The sequence below is a fragment of the Mesoplodon bidens genome, assembly GCF_964165515.1.
Source record: "Mesoplodon bidens genome assembly, chromosome: 11".
NCBI classification, from domain to species: Eukaryota; Metazoa; Chordata; class Mammalia; order Artiodactyla; family Ziphiidae; genus Mesoplodon; species Mesoplodon bidens.
This window is the reverse complement of record NC_138167.1, coordinates 65,773,356-65,790,470: the sequence shown is the minus strand read 5'-3', so window position 1 is coordinate 65,790,470 and position 17,115 is coordinate 65,773,356. Positions and strand designations below refer to the sequence as shown.

The 17,115-nt window shown below is 43.7% G+C and overlaps 1 protein-coding gene across 6 annotated transcripts in view; it reads left to right on the top strand.

Moving 5' to 3' along the window:
* The first annotated feature begins 240 nt into the window (after positions 1-240).
* The window catches only part of SGSM3 (small G protein signaling modulator 3), a 35,015-nt gene continuing 18,140 nt past the window's right edge, over positions 241-17,115 (top strand). For 4 of the 6 annotated variants that reach the window (XM_081248107.1, XM_081248105.1, XM_081248106.1 and 1 more), the window contains exon 1: positions 241-355. The gene's annotated coding sequence lies outside the window, so the exon portion shown is untranslated. The remainder of the gene's footprint in view (positions 356-17,115) is intronic. The other 2 variants (XM_081248109.1, XM_081248108.1) reach the window with 1 other exon arrangement.

The following is a 17,115-nucleotide window of genomic DNA, read 5'->3' as shown; positions in this document are numbered from 1 at the left end:
GCAGACGGGAGGCCAGGTGGGCATCGCTAGGCCAAAATTGGGCTTCGAAGGTCTCCTCTCCACCTCCACCCCCAGTACCCTCCCATCCCCCCCGCGCCGGAGGACGCGGCCTAGTCTCCGAAAGGAGGGTGGTGTGCGGGGTCCAGAAGCGCGCAGACCCCACCGCAGCTCCGGCCAACGGACCCGAAAGACTACAGCCCCCAGCATGCCCCGCGGCCGCCCGCTCGGCCCGGCGCGCGTGCGCGGTGGCGCCGCCGAGCGCCGACAGGGGCCGAGCCTGGAGCCCCACAAGCGTTGGCACAGTGGTGGCGGAGGCTTGCGGCTGCGGGGCAGCTGGACGTACCCCGCGGGGCAGGTGAGTGCGGAGCGAGAGGTTGGCCGAGACTCGCTGGGTCTGCGGGGCCCGGCGTCCACCCATGCCCCTCCGGTGGGGACGCGAGGGGCTGTGGACCGACCGACTGACCCACGGACTGACGGGCCGAGGGGCAAGGCGGCGCCGTCGCCGGCCGGCCCGGCCCTCGCTCATGCGGCGCGTGGGGCTGGGGTCCCGGCTAGGCCCGGGCTCTCGAGGTCGGGCGCGAGGCCTGAGAGGCGCGGGCGGTGCTCGGGGCGGGGGGCGGCCTCCCGGGGCGGGACCCCCAGCCGGCCCAGCGGGAAAGGGGGGCTCCCGGCGTCTGAGCTGTAGTGCCCCGGGGGCTCGAGCCCGAATACGGCCCCCTCCTGCGGCTGGGAGCAATTTACAGAAGCCGCACCTCAGGCCGGCGACGTTTTTTGTTTTTTGGGTTTTTTGATAAAACGGCTGCCTCGAATACGTTTACAGCAGCAAAGTCCTCTTCAGGTGTGACTTGTAACTTTACGTTAAAGATTCAAGTCTGGGGTCAGAACACAGGCTCAGATTCTGGCCAGACTCTGAACACACTGTAATAGGGTTTTTAACGCTGGAGAAATTGAGGCATGTACTAGCCAGCACTCAGCCAGTGTGGTTAGGATTGGAATTTTGAAAATTATTCTCATACATGGTTTAATGATCGACCCAAGATGCTTTTTATATGGGGCGGCGGGGAGAGGTGATTTAAAGTCTCTTTTTGGTGACGAATGACTGTATCATATTTTCCAGTCTTGTGCTGCATATGCGATTTGTGGTGGGTTGGTGGCCCTTTTTTGCTTGCTCTTTGGTGGGATATTTAGAGGTGTCTGGAATATTCTTTACTCTTCTTTCTTTTTCTTTCTTGGTAAATTCAAGTTCCTAATCAGACTGTGTTTCACAAAAAGTGAATTTTCAACTTCGACTTGTTTATTTGTAGCTTTTGTGATTGTTTATGATTAAGTTTGTAGGTACACATATATTTCCTCCTCATCTCTTTTCCGTATCTTCCAGTTCTCTCTCAACTCTAAACGATGGGGTTATATCTTCTTTGTTTTACATATTTATTTCTGTTCTCTATGATTAGCTGGTAATTGATTCTAAATAATAGTCAACACCTTTCCTGCCTTTTAATAATCCCAGGTACCTGTAGCCTTTTCATCACTAATTGTTAATTAGCCTGGGCTTTAGCCTTCTTCTATCCCTTTTTAAGCACGGGGCGGGGGTGTGATCTGGGAGAGACGGCTGGGGTGAGGTGTTTCTCTTGACCAGATATAGGTAACAGGTGAACACGACCCATGGCATCAACTTTAGAAGGCTGTGAACAAAAATTGTTTAAATATTAATCTTGTGAATTTGGGAACTTGTCAGGTTGACAGAAGAGTCGGTGAGGTACCTCACAGAAATGAACCTGACGTCAGGGTAAAATATTGAGAAAGGACCTCAGGAATCATCTCTTTTATCATACCGCCATCTTTCAGTGCCCAGAGTGGATGCTGGGGACACCTTGTTGGCTTAGAAACTTAAACAGGGTTCTGTGTGTTTGTGTTTTTGGTTTCTGTCTTCCTAGTTCTCAATGAACGTTTTGGCAGGAGCTCAAAATCTGGTACATTTGATAATTTAACATCAGTTTCATCTGCTTATTCTCCAGATTGTCTCTCTTCCTCAGCTGGTGACATCAGTAATTTTCCACAGCAGCCATTCATGAGCTCATGCAGAGTGTCACAAGGAAGTGGAATAGCACAGAGGGTGGCACATACAGGAGAAATAAGGATCTGGTTTCTTTGCCGTCACATATTACACAAGGAGTGAGACAGGAAATCTGGACTGAAGCACAAACTATGCGGGAGGGGTTAGCACACCAGAGTCCAGGCTTCCACATACGGTAATAATCACTGGTACCACTTACTGAATCTCTTCTCTTTGCCAAGAGCTGTAATCGTCACCGTGAAGTGCAGGTTTATCATTGTCATTTTATATGTGTGTAAGTTGAAGTACAGAGGTTAAGTGATTTGTCCACAGACATAGTGACAGGGCCAGAATGCAAATTCGGGTCTCTGATTCTGACATCCGCGCTCTTTCTACTGCACTGTACTACGATACCAACATACATGTTCAAGTCTTTCTCATTCTTAAAGAAACAAACAAAGGGCTTCCCTGGTGGCGCAGTGGTTAGAGAGTCCGCCTGCCGATGCGGGGGACGCGGGTTCGTGCCCCGGTCCGGGAGGATCCCACGTGCCGCGGAGCGGCTGGGCCCGTGAGCCGTGGCCGCTGAGCCTGCGCGTCCGGAGCCTGTGCTCCGCAACGGGAGAGGCCACAACAGTGAGAGGCCCGCGTACCGCAAAAAAAAAAAAAAAAAAAAAAAAAAGAAACAAACAAAAAAACTCACCTTTCCTGTGGCCACATTTCTTCTTCAAACTACTGTCGCTTCCCATCTGTTTCCTTTCTGGATTTGTCCTTAAAAAGCAAACTCTATGCCCTTCTCTTCTATTTACTCCTTATTTCATTGCAGTCTGGCCCCCGCCCCTCGACTCTATTGAAGTTGCTCTCATGAACTCCACTCAGCCATTGATTGAATACCTACCTTAGGTACCATCTTCTAGACTTACAAAGAGACTGAAATATGGTTCTTGCCCTGAGGGAGTTTAGGAGCTAATGAGGGAGAAAAAGAATTTGATCCGTGTCACTGTATGTTAATTCCTGACTGAGCAATCTTGGCTCTTGGGAGTGGGAGAGGAACACTTCACTGAGAAGGTGATAGTGGACGGCCAACAGAGAGAAACCCTAAGTTGTTCCAGACAGTGTGTCAGGACTGCATGCTTAGGTGTGGACTTTTAGAAGTTGTTAGAAGTTGTATCTCGCCAGTGAGAGATGATACAGTTGAAATATACAGTGTAGGCTTTAGAGTCTGCCAGACCTGGGACCTGAGCCTTAATTTCTTCTTCATAATACCCGCCTACAGTGTCAGCTCTGTGAAAGTAGGGCCTTTGTCTTTCTCACCACCCCACTCCTCTCTCCTAGAACACTGGTCAGTAGATGTTTGTGGAGTCAGTACCTCATAGGGTGTTGTTCAGCTCGCGGGAGGTGCCAGACTCCCAGCAGCACCATGTGACTGAAGTAATGAGGCTGACGTTCTGTGTGGTTTATGAACTGATTTTGAAGACGCCACTGTTTGAAAAAGTATACATATCATCACCTCTCCTTTTTGAACATTTAGGCTTGTTAATTTATGCTCACAGTTCATAAATGAGGAGAGAGACATTCACCTCTTTTCTGTAGGCACAGTTAACTGCTAACTGTGTTTTCACTTCCAATATTATGCCTCTTTTTCAGTTATAAACACATCTCTGCTTTTTCTAAGTGTTTGTGATGTAGGTTTTGTATGTATTTTTTTTCTCTGCTAATGTTCTGGATCGTTTGGCAAAGTTACTTTCTTTGGAATCATTAAATACCTTTATCAGTAAGAGTAACGTGAGAGATGAGATTGAAAGCACCAGTCCAGTTATCAGAAAGAAGGCTTATTCTCGGGAAGGGCCTGATTTCCAATTAGGGCTAATAGATTTTTCTTTTTCCTCAACAAAACCATACAACTATTCCTGGCCTTCCTAGATACCTAGTTAGCCTTCTAGCTAACATTCTAAAGACGTGAAACAACAGATCATTTCCCTCTTCTTGTGTTTGAGTTTCATTTGTAAATATCATTAATTTGTGTGACTTGAGGTTATAGGCTTAAAGTCCAAGTACCACTTTTTTTGTTTTGTTTTTGCTTTTGAAGTCAGTGGGATATAGTAATTAGCACCTACAATAAAGTTCAAATTCTGGCTCCACCGCTTTAAACTTTGAAAACTTAACACAGTGATATAGCTTCCCAGTGCCTCATTTTGCTTATCTGTAAATTGGGATAATTACTAGTACTGTCACCACTCAATAATAGCTCTTATTTATTACTATAGATTTGGCACAGTTCTAAGAATTTTACTTCTATTAACTCAGTCTTCACAACCACCCTGTATAGTAGTAGTATGCCCACTTAGGGTGAGGAACAGTGACAAGATGGTCACCTGAGAGTTGTAATAAAGGTGTTTAATAATGTGATGGGTAGTTGTACTAAATGACCTGTAAAGTTCTCCTCAATGATGATTCTCTGATTGAAATCTAAGTCTCCAGACTCTGAGCCCTAGAGATTGTTCTAGAACAGACTGTTCCTGCCTTTCCCTGTATGGCCAGCCTGGTTTCCTGTTGTCTCTGCCCGACACCCCTGCTTCACCCAGCCCCTACATTCTTTTTTTTTTTTTTAACAGTTTTTTAAAAAAAATATTTATTTATTTTTGGTCATGCTGGGTCTTCGTTGCTGCACACGGGCTTTCTCTAGTTGCAGAGAGTGGGGGCTACTCTTCATTGCAGTGCGCAGGCTTCTCATTGCGGTGGCTTCTCTTGTTGCGGAGCACGGGCTCTAGGCTCACGGGCTTCAGTAATTGTGGCTCGCGGGCTCTAGAGCGCAGGCTCAGTAGTTGTGGTGCACGGGCTTATTTGCTCCGCGGCATGTGGGATCTTCCCGGACCAGCGATTGAACCCGTGTCCCCTGCACTGGCAGGTGGATTCTTAACCACTTCCCTGGACCACCAGGGAAGTACTGCCCCTTACATTCTTCACATCACCTTCTCATTGAACCTTCCCTGAACACCTAATTTAAAATAGCAACTTCCTGGGACTTCCCTGGCGATCCAGTGGTTAAGACTCTGCACTTCCAATGCAGGGAGCGTGGGTTCGATCCCTGGTCGGGGAACTAAGATCCCTCATGCAGCACAGCCAAAAAAAAAAAAAAAGTTATTGTCTAACCTTAAGGTTTATAACAGCAGGAGGACAACCTCCTCTGACATCTTTCCTGGAATTTTTGGTGATAATGATGCTGGTCTGAGTGTAATGCAGTTTGCCTGTTACCATGTTGTTCCCAAGTTTTTGATTCAGTTTGAGGTTGGGATAGTGGAAATAGGAGACTTAGCTTCTGGTCTGGCTGTGTCGCCTACTCTCTTTACGGCTTTAAATGAGTCTTTTGACCTCTTTAGCCTCAGTTTCTTTCTTTTGAAAAAAGTAAGAGGGAGATGAACTCAAAAGATCCTTCTAACTCCATCATTCGTGACTGTTCTAAGAGCCTTTGCCCTGCACCCAGCACTGAGGAAGCTAATGATCTCTAAACACAGGGCAGATCTGTTAGAGAAATTCATTTGCTCTTGTACTATGGGGATTCTCTCCTAATTTATATTTAATTTGGAATTTTCACAAAAATTTATGTTTCTTAATACAGTTGCTTGTATTATGTTTTAACTCTGCCTGGCTCCCACTGGGCTCCATTCCCAAGTCAAGGTACATTGTTCTTACACACTCACAAGTGGCTTCTGTGTCTTCCCAGAGCACTGTGCTGGAGAATTGACAACTCAGTTTTACTAGTCAGTGTGGTAGAGAGGGACCACTGAGGAGTCACTTCTGACTCACTGACTGATATGGGCAAGCTGCTTAACCTCTCTGAGCCCTGGTTTTCTCAAGTGTAAAACGGGGAGTGCTTAGCAAGTATGGTAAATGCTCAGTAAACACTTTTCCTTCTTTCATTGTGTCTCCCTTCTAATACCTCCATCTAACCACTGCCACAAAGTACATAGGATTGGATTACCATACTCTAGGGTTATTAGGTAGGTGTTTTCATATCTGCAAATGAAAAATTCCCAGTAATTATATAGATGGTATGGCCAAATGAGTGACTTAAAGGTAGTTTTTGACCTCTATGGTTTAATTATATGAGGAATAGAGACTTTGTTATCTATATTTATGATCCGTTCCTTTTAAGTGCCCTAAGCTCCTATGTTAATATAAAGCTTTAAATATAAATATTTCAGTGCCCTTTTTTGCCAGTCAGCCCTCAAGGAGCTTTATTTTCCTCAAAAACTCTTGTCTGCATTTTTCAGAGCTACCTGAATGTCGAGTTGAGGTTAGGTACCCATTGTTTTTTTCACTTTTCCTTCTAAGGAGGGTGTTGCTCCCCAGCCCTGGTGGTGGGAATGACAGAAGGTCCACGCAGTACCTGCTTCTGCTTTCCTTACCACAGTCCAGGTGCTTCCAAGCTGTAAATCTTAGGGGAGTGATCCTGGGAGGTACTCAGGGAAGTGATCAGATTACCTTGGGTGATTATTTTACAGGATGGGCCTGTAGAGTGGATGGGCCTGGTGCAGAAGCCTGCACAGGAGAGCCTCGTTTACCTGGTGCTGCCGTGCAGGAGAGGGAGAGCCTATCTGGGCTTGTGGAGTTCTGGCGGGGAGAGTCCTGTTACCCTCGTCTGTGTTTCCAGTCCGTGCTCTACCTTGCACAGTCATGCCTAAATCTTGCCTAAAGGAACACTATCTCTGGTCACAAAGAAAATATTGACTCAGGGACAGGAAAACAGCCCCAGCTGCAAGCCTGTGGGAGCGGGAGTGGAGGGAGTGGAGCGCACAGTGGAGTTGATTCCTGGGTCGTTTGGCTCTTTAGCTGATGCCTGTTTGGAAGGAGGCAGTTTGAGAAATTTGGATGCCTTTTTCACTGGGGAGATTGAGAATAAAGTGAATAATAAACATGTTTTCAACAAGAATGATTGGGGTGACTGGAGGGGGGAGCCAGTTCTAGAAGATTAGTGCCACTAGCTGCTTTATCGTGGTGTTTGGTGGGGCTCAAACTTTGAGACTTTCTTTCCATACTGTGGTAGTTGCTTCATTTAGCAGCATGCTCTAAGAGAAAGGGCTGGGTCCTAAGGTCTGAAAGAAGGGTGCTACGGCTGGAGCATCGAGCGAGTGTCGAAGGCTGAGAGGTGAGGCTGGAATGGTCAGCAGGGACTGCTAGCTCACGCAGTCTTATAAGTCAAGTTAACAAATGTGGACTGTTTTCCAAAGGTCAGAGGGAAGAAAAGTGGCTTTAAAGAGGAGAAGGAAATAATCAGTTGCATTTAAAAAGGATTTCTGTGCTGGGTAGAGAGTAGAATCTGCAGAATCAGAGATTCTGGGGGGTGGGCCCCAGCTGTCTGGGTTTTAAGAGCTGTCTGTTTTTGTTTTTTTTAATTTATTTATTTATTTTTGGCTGCATTGGGTCTTTGTTGCTGTGCGCGGGCCTCCTCTAGTTGTGAGAGGGGGCTACTCTTCGTTGCGGTGCGTGGGCTTCTCATTGCAGTGGCTTCTCTTGCTGCGGAGCATGGGCTCTAGGCACGCAGGCTTCAGTAGTTGTGGCACGCGGGCTCTAGAGCACAGGCTCAGTAGTTGTGGCACACGGGCTTAGTTGCTCCACGGCATGTGGGATCTTCCCAGACCAGGGCCCGAACCCATGTCCCCTGCATTGGCAGGCGGATTCTTAACCACTGCGCCACCAGGGAAGCCCTGTCTGGGTTTTAAGAAGCCCTCCAGGTGATTCTGATACACTCTGCAGTTTGAGGACCACTGATGGAGTTCATTTAAGAGAGAGGGAACAATATTGTAAAGTCAGGAAACTAAACTCCATGGTATTGCTGAAGTGTAGCTTGTATTTTTTAAAAGTAATTATTTTATATGCCTAAATAAAGAAATAAGATAAGCTAATAAAACGTACATTACATAATCAGTCTAAATCACATACCTTGGAATGTCAATAAAATGGACATAAGCCCTATATCCCACATTATGTGAGAAGGCCAACACCCTCCCCCAGGTTTTTCAAATTTAACTTATTTAATTCTCATAACAACCTGTAAGGTAGGAATTATTATCCCTATTTTCAGACCTTTCTTTGATTTTCCCCTCAAACCACAGTCAAGGCTATTATGAGTCCAGCAGGCTTTCTTGAAGGTATGGATGCCAAAGGGGTATTACCTTGCAACAGCACACTAACTTAAATTGGGGTTTGGACTGTTCTTTGCTTAAGAGGCATTTGGTCCATCCCTAAGGCCTCCCCACTCCCAGGCACGCAGCATGTCACTGTCTCATGGGTCGCTCTGTCCTGAAGGATGCAGCTCCTTACCTATCTCTGGACTGCTGTTCCCTTCCCCTCTGTAGTCGAGGCCACCCCTACCTCCAAATTTCCATTAATTTCCTTTGCTAGACAATCGATAGATCTCTCCTTTTCTAATCTACGGCTTCAAGGTTTACCTTCTACCTTTAAGGAGCTTATCAAAATATTTTCCCAAAGATAAACCTCCTCTCTGGGAAGCATTCTGGAGCCAACTTTTTAAAAAATAAATAAATTTATTTATTTATTTTTGGCTGCGTTGGGTCTTCGTTGCTGCACGCGGGCTTTCTCGAGTTGCAGCGAGCGGAGGCTACTCTTCGTTGTGGTGTGCGGGCTTCTCATTATGGTGGCTTCTCTTGTTGCAGAGCACGGGCTCTAGGCACGCGGGCTTCAGTAGTTGTGGCACGTGGGCTCTTCCCGGACACAGGCAGATTCCTTTCCTTCCTTCCTCCCTCCCTTCCTTCCTTCCTTCTTTCTTTCTTCATTGGGTCTTCGGTGCTGTGCATGGGCTTTCTCTAGTTGCAGCGAGTGGGGGCTACTCTTTGTTGCGGTGCGTGGGCTTCTCACAATGGTGGCTTCTCTTGTAGCAGAGCACGGGCTCTAGGTGCTCGGGCTCAGTAGTTGTGCGTCTCTGGCTCTAGAGCGCAGGCTCAGTAGTTACGTGGCACATGGGCTTAGCTGATCTGCAGCACGTGGGATCTTCCCGGACCAGGGATTGAACCCGTGTCCCCTGCATTGGCAAGTGGATTCTCAAGCACTTCGCCACCAGGGAAGTCCTTGCAGGCGGATTCTTAACCACTGTGCCATCAGGGAAGTCCCAAGAGCCAACTATTAAAATAGTAATTTTCCACTGTCCTATTATTATAATATTATAAAGTTTTAGGTTCATTTTAGGGGTCACTAGGCTAATTACCTTGCTTCAAGTGACATTGTATTAAACTCTAATAGCAGTAATTTGTTACTAATCTATTCTTTGATTTCTGTTTACAAAGCTGACACTAAAAAGTAGAAAAGGCACATTTTTAAAAAATCCAAATCCTCTCCCAAACTAGACAAATGTACTTCATTTTAAAAAATCTTCAAAGGGCAAGTTCCTCACAGCACTGTTTTTATTGCAAAAATTGCTGTTAGGTGCTTAAATGTTGTATCTACAGATGACTACATTAGTAAATTATAGAACATTTGGTTATAAATACTGCCTGATTACTGGGGAAATGCTGATAATTTGATGTGCAGTAGAGAAAAATATTTTAAAATCTGAAATATAAGAACTGTGTATGTGTGTAGAGAAAAACCAAAAGAGAGCATAGGAAAGAAGAAAGTGTGATTTATTGAGATGGCAAACTTGTGGCAGAATTTTTAAAAATTTTGATTTCTGTTAATGTCATTGTGTTAGTATAATTACAGAACTCAGAGGAGAGTCCCGCACTTCCTTCCCATGATAAACCCAGTGACTGTATATGCTGCAGAGATTTTCTTCTGACCTATAGCTTACATATATCCTGCTACCACTTAAGTCTGTCATCTGTGTTCTCAGTAGAAAAGAATGGACCTGTGCAAAGTGCCCAGAAGTGCTCGGAAGAAGCCCCCCTGAGCCTCGGGCTCTGACAGCCAGTGGCCTACCTGACCCCAGCTCGGGTGTGGCTGGGGACCAAGTAAGCGCCCGAGCTGTGGAGAAAACTCGGGACAGGGAGGCATATCTGTATAAATAGATTCGGAAATAGCACTTTTTCCCCCTTAGAGTCTGTCTTGCAAATTGATGTACTTTTCTGGTCTCCTGGTTTATAAGCATCTTTTTCCTTTAAACCCTTTTAGTGACTTTTGCTTTGGGCAGAGTATTTCACTTCAGTGTACTGGAAAGAAACTGCAACTCCATGTGAAGTCAAACACCTGGGGATCTTGTTTAGCCTTAAACAAAACAAAACAAAAAATTGGCGTGGAAACCTGGTTTCAGCAGCTTAGGGAGTTAGTTCCTGACTTCACAGTTGCTGTTAAGATGTCAGATTCATGCTGAGCAGTGTTAGTGAAGTGTTAGTTACAAATGAGAGAGAAAGGGATCCTTTTCACAGTTATATATATGTAAGCTATCTCTAATAGTTTGCACCTTTTTTTTCACTTTTGCTTTCTTTGGTTTCGTATAAATCCCTGTGGAGATGGATATTTGAGGTGATAAGTAGTAGCCCTGTGAGAGGAAGAGGAAGGCAGGATACAGAGAAACTGCATAGTTGTAAGTTCAGGCTTCATTTGTGGACCTCAGAAACCTCAAGAAGGACACATTCTTATTCCCTCAGTGTTCTGTACTTAAACTGTAATTTTTTAAATTGAGATATAATTCATGTACTATAAAAATCACCCTTTTAAAGCATACAATTCAGAGGTTTTCAGTATATTCACTGTTGTGCAACCATCACCACTAATTCCAGAATATTTTCATCACCCCCAAAAGAAACCACATACCCACTAGTAGTAATTCCCTATTTCCCCCTCCCTCCAGCCCCTGGCAACCACTAATCTACCTTCCTTCTCTATGGATTTGCCTATTCTGAGCATTTTATGTAAATAGAATTATACATTGTGTGGTCTTTTGTGACTGGCTTCCTTCACTGAACATAATGTTTTCAAGGTTCATCCATGTTGGTACATGTGTCAGTACTTCATTCCTTTTTATGGATGAATAATATTCCATTGTATGGATATACACATTTTGTTTTTCCATTCATCACTTGATGGACATTTGGATTGTTTCCACTTTTGGTTTTTTGTTTGTTTTTGTTTTGTTTCCACTTTTGGACATTATAAATAATGCTGTTGTGAACATTCATGTACAATTTTTGATGTGGTATAATTATTTTTAAGCACAATACCTCTGTACTTTTTCAAAAAAGAAAACATTTAAAATCAAAACTAATGAGCCCCATACTCCTACCACTTAAATCAGCCATATTCCTTTTTATATTACCTTCAACATGTATATATTATATATTTTTTAAATGGCTGAAATCACATACTATCTTCATGCTGATGACTACTTTTCTTCTTTTCCCTCTTCAACTCACTCCAACTGGACTTCCACCCTCACCATTAAAAATTAAACCTCTCTCATAAATCGTAGCAATGTTTTCTTTTTTTCTTGAGGTACGCGGGCCTCTCACTATTGTGGCCTCTCCCGTTGCGGAGCACAGGCTCCGGACACACAGGCTCAGCGGCCATGGCTCACGGGCCCAGCCGCTCTGCGGCATGTGGGATCTTCCCGGACCGGGGCACGAACCCATGTCCCGTGCATCGGCAGGCGGACTCTCAACCACTGCGCCACCAGGGAAGCCCCGTAGCAATGTTTTCTTAGGTCAGTCTCCCAAGGCAATAGAAATTTAAAAATGGGACCTAATCAAACTTACAAGCTTTCGCACAGCAAAGGAAGCCATAAACAAAACGAAAAGACAAACTACGGAATGGGAGAAAATATTTGCAAATGATGTGACCAACAAGGGCTTAATTTCAGAAATGCACAAACAGCTCACACAACTCGATAACAAAAAAAACCCAATCAAAAATGGACAGAAGACCTAAATAGACATTTCTCCAAGGAAGACATATAGATGGCCAATAGGCACATGAAAAGATGCTCAACATCACTAATTATCAGAGAAGTGCAAATCAAAACTACAATGAGGGGATTTCCCTGGTGGCGCAGTGGTTAAGAATCCACCTGCCAATGCAGGGGACACGGGTTCAAGCCCTGGTCCGGGAAGATCCCACATGCCGCGGAGCAACTAAGCCCATGTGCCACAACTACTGAAGCCCGCATGCCTAGAGCCCGTGCTCTGCAACAAGAGAAGCCACCACAATGAGAAGCCTGCACACCACAATGAAGAGTAGCCCCCACTCACCACAACTAGAGAAAGCCTGCATGCAGCAACGAAGACCCAACACAGCCAAAAAAAAAAAAAAAAAACTACAATGAGGTATCACCTCACACCGGTCAGAATGGCCATCATTAAAAAGGCTACAAATAATAAATGCTGGAGAAGGTGTGGAGAAAATGGAGCCCTCCTACACTGTTGGTGGGAATGTAAATTGGTGCAGCCACTCTGGAAAACAGTATGGAGATTCCTTAAAAAACTAAAAATAGAGTTACCATATGATCTAGCATCCCACTCCTGGGCATGCATCTGGGGAAAACTCTAATTCGAAAAGATACATGCACCCCAGTGTTCACAACAGCACTATTTACAATTGCCAAGACATGGAAGCAACTAAATGCTCATTGAAAAATGAATGGATAAAGAAGATGTGGTACATATATACAATGGAATATCACTCGGCCTTGAAAAAGAATAAAATAATGCCATTTGCAGCAACATGAATGGACCTAGAGATTATCATACTAAGTGAAGTAAGTAAAACAGAGAAAGACAAATATATGGTATCATTTATATGTGGAATCTAAAATATGATACCAATGAACTTATTTATAAAACAAACAGACTCACAGATACAGAAAACAAATTTATGGTTACCAAAGGGGAAGTGGGGGAGCGGGATAAATTAGGAGTTTGGGATCAGCAGATACAAACTACTATATATAAAATAGATAAACAACAAGGTCCTTCTGTATAGCACAGGGAACTATATTCCGTATCTTGTAATAACGTATAATGGAAACAAAAATGAAAAAGAAGATGTATATATATATATATATGTATAACTGAATCAGTTTACTGTACACCAGAAACTAACACAACATTGTAAATCAACTATACTTCTATTTTAATTAATTAATTAATTAAAATCAAAAGTTCAAGAAAAATAACACAATTAAAGCTCTTGACAGTGTCACCACCAACCTCAGCTTTGCCAAACCAATGCCCAATTCTCTGACCTCCATACCCCTGGACCTCTAAGTAGCACCTGACACTGATGATCACCTCCTTCTCGTAGAAACACTTTCTTTTGGTTTCCACAGCGCCACACACTGCTAGTGTTCCTTCTACTTCACTGGTCACTCCTCGAACTTTATTTTTTGTATATTTTTCTGCCTAACCTCTAAATGTTGGAATGTTCCAGGATCTGGTCCTCAGCCCCCTATTCTGCATTCTCTCCTTAGCCACGACATCTAGTCCTGGTGATTCTCAAATTCACGTCTCCAGCCAAAAAAAAAAAAAAAAAAACTACAATGAGGTATCACCTCACACCGGTCAGAACTCTGTGCGAACTCTGTACTCATATATACAATTGCCCAGCTGACCTCTCCACTTAGAGGTCTAACAGACATCCCCACTGAACATGGCCAAAGCAGATTGCTTGCTAACCATGAAACCTGCTCTCCCCCAGTCTCCCTTCATCTTGGTTAATGGGATCTGCACAGTTGCTCAGGTCAAAAGCCTAGGAGACATCATTGATTCTTTCCATTATCTACCTCTGTATCTCCAAATTATATCCAGAATCTAGTTACTTCTCATCATCTCAACTGTTTTGGTCCAAGATACCATCTGTCACCTGGACAACTGTAATAGTTTCCACTCTAAACCCCTCTGTAGTTCATTCTTCACAAAGTAGCCAATGTGATTTCTTTAAAAACCTAAGTCAGACCATGTGATGCCCATGCTCAAAGCTCTTCAATGGCTTCCCATTAAAATAAAGTCCAGAGTCTTTGCTATGAGCAGTAGGCCCTACATAATCCAGTTTGTCCTGCCTTTCCAGTGATATCTGCTACTTTCCCCCTCATTGCTCCATCTCAGACACACTTTTATTTCTCCAGTGTAATAAATCTTTTGTTCCTTAAGGTCCTTGCACAAGCCGTTTCCTCTGTTTGAGCTTCTAAGTCTTTGCAGAGCTGACTCCTTATCATTCTGGTGTCAGCTGAAATGTCATCTCCTCAGAGAGGCCTTCCCTGACCACCTATCAAAAATAGTCCTGCCCCTACCTGCCTCTGAAATTATTCTTTCATTTACTTATTTATTGTCTGTTTTCTGTCACTAATATTAATAGCTGGCTTTATTAAGCACATACTATGTGCTGTGTATTGTGATAAATATTTACATTTTCTCATTTGTCATCATTTTACAGATGAGGAAACTGCACGTTCATAAAAGCGAGAACTTTGTCTGTCTTGTTCTGCTGCTATATCCCTTGCATGTGGAACAGTCTGGGGCATAGTAGTTGCTCAAAAAATATTTGTTGGTTGGATAGATGAACAAAAGACTCCTAGATTTATATCTCTAGTTTTTACATCTCCTTGAAGATGTAAACTTGTGTATCCAGTCACCTGCTTAACAGCTCCGCTTGGATTTCTAAGAAACATTTACATTATCCCACAACTCTTCATTCCCTCTTCCCCCAAACCTGCTTCTTTCCCACTCACCACCATATTAGTAAATGTCATCATCGTAAACCCAGGAGTTCAGACCAGAAACCTAGGCCTCACTTTGGGATGCTCCCTTTCTTCACTCCCCACATCCAACCCAGAAGCAAGGCCTATTGATTCTGCCTCTGGTTATGTCTTGAATCCATTTACTTCTCCCCACATCCACTGTCACCACTTTAGTCTCACTCCCCGTCATCTTTCCTGGAGCTTGTACTTCCAAACCGGTCTCACTGCATCCACTCTTGTCTCTCCACAAGCCATTTGCCAAACAGCAGCCAAAGTGATTTTTTTTAAAACGTGTTAGTTCACGCCACCGCCATGTTTAGGATCCTTTTGTAGCTTCCCATTGTCCTTAAAATCTAAATCCTTCACTGTGACCTACAGTCCCTTGACAATCTGGGCGCCTCTACCTCTCCAGTTTCCTCTTACCATTGTCCCCCTTGTCCATTGTGTTTCAGTTACTGGGCTTTCTCTTCTTCCAAGGCCTTTCCCCACCTGAGAGCCTGTGGACTTGCCTTTCTTTCTGCCCATGACTCTACCCCCATCTTTGCAAGGCTGGCTTCTTGTCCTTGCGGTTTCAAGTCAAGTAGTGCGTCAGTGATTCTTTCCCTGGATTCTTTTTGCTTTGGTTTGGTTTTTGGTATTTGCGGGGGGGGGTGCAGTAGGAAAAAATAGCTTTATTGCTTTGCCAGGCAAACCTTCCCTGGATTCTATATCACATCACCCTTTTGTTTTATTCAGATCACTTGCCATACTCTGAAATTCTTATTTATTTATCCATCTATTTGTTTTCTGTTTGATTTTCCCCCTCTAGATTGTAAATCATTGTTGCCCTAGCACATGATATGTTTTGGGGAAATATTTGGGGAGTAAATGACAGATATACACATTTCTGAGTGCACATGCTACATACATTTTCCCTTAATATTATATCATAAATAGTATCCATATTTCTTTAGTCCCTATAATTGGTATTCTTTATTTTTAATAAATTTATTTATTTTACTTATTTATTTTTGGCTGCATTGGGTCTTTTTTGCTGCGCGCAGGCTTTCTCTAGTTGTGGCGTGCGCGCTTCTCATTGCAGTGGCTTCTCTTGTGGAGCACAGGCTCTAGGTGCGTGGGCTTCAGCAATTGTGGCTCACGGGCTCTAGAGCGCAGGCTCAGTAGTTGTGGTGCACAGGCTTAGTTGCTCCGCAGCATGTGGGATCTTCCCGGACCAGGGCTCGAACCCGTGTCCCCTGCATTGGCAGGCGGATTCTTAACCACTGCACCACCAGGGAAGCACGTACCACAGTTCTTTATCCATTTACCAGTTAAAGGACATTTGAGTTGTTTTCAGATTTCAGATTTTGGCAGTCACAGATAAAGTTGCCACAAACGTTTACATACAGGTTTTTGTGTAAACAAAAGTTTCATTTTCCTTAGATAAACATACCTAAGAGTGGGTTTGTTGGGTTGTACGGTAAGTACATGTCTAACTTTATAAGAAACTGCCAAACCGTCTTCCAAAATTGTGGTACCATTTTTCATTTCTACCAGCAGTGTATGAGAGTTCTAGTTGCTCTGAATCCTCGTCAGCACTTAATATTGTCAGGTGGTTTGTTTTTTAATTTAAGCCATTTGATATGTGTATGGTAATATCTCATTGTGGTTTTAATTTGCATTCCTTAATGACTAATGACGTTAAGTATCTTTCTGTATGCTTGTCATCTGTATATCTTCTTTGTTAATGTTTCTGTTCAAATCTTTTGCCCATTTTATTTTTTTTAATATTAATTTTTGGATGTGTTGGGTCTTAGTTGTGGCATGCGGGCTCTTCGTTGTGGCACACAGGCTTCTCTCAAGTTGCGGTGCATGGGCTTCTCTCTGTGGCGTGCAGGCTCCAGAGCACATGGGCTCTGTAGTTGTGGCCTCTGTGGTATGTGGGATCTTTGTTCCCCTACCAGGGATCGAACCCGTGTCCTGTGCATAGGAAGGTGGATTCTTAACCACTGGACCACCAGGGAAGTCCCGCCCATTTTATTTTTTTAATTGGATTGTTTGTTTCCAGCTCACTGGGTTTAGAGAATTCCTTATATTCTGGATACATGTTCTTTATTAAATGTGTGATTTGAACATATTTTCTACCACCAATGGCTTCTGATAAAGTCGAATTTAATCAAGTTTTTTCTTTTATAGATCCTACTTTTAGTACAATATCTAAGAAATCTTTGCCTAACCAAGGTCACAAACATTTTTTCCTATGTTTTCTTCTAGAAGTTTTGTAGTGATTCTTCTACCCTTTCTCCATTGAATTGCATTTATATGTTTGTTGAAAATTAATTATTTACTTTCCTAGGGCTGCCATAATAAACTATCACAAAGTGGGTGACTTAGAACAACAGTA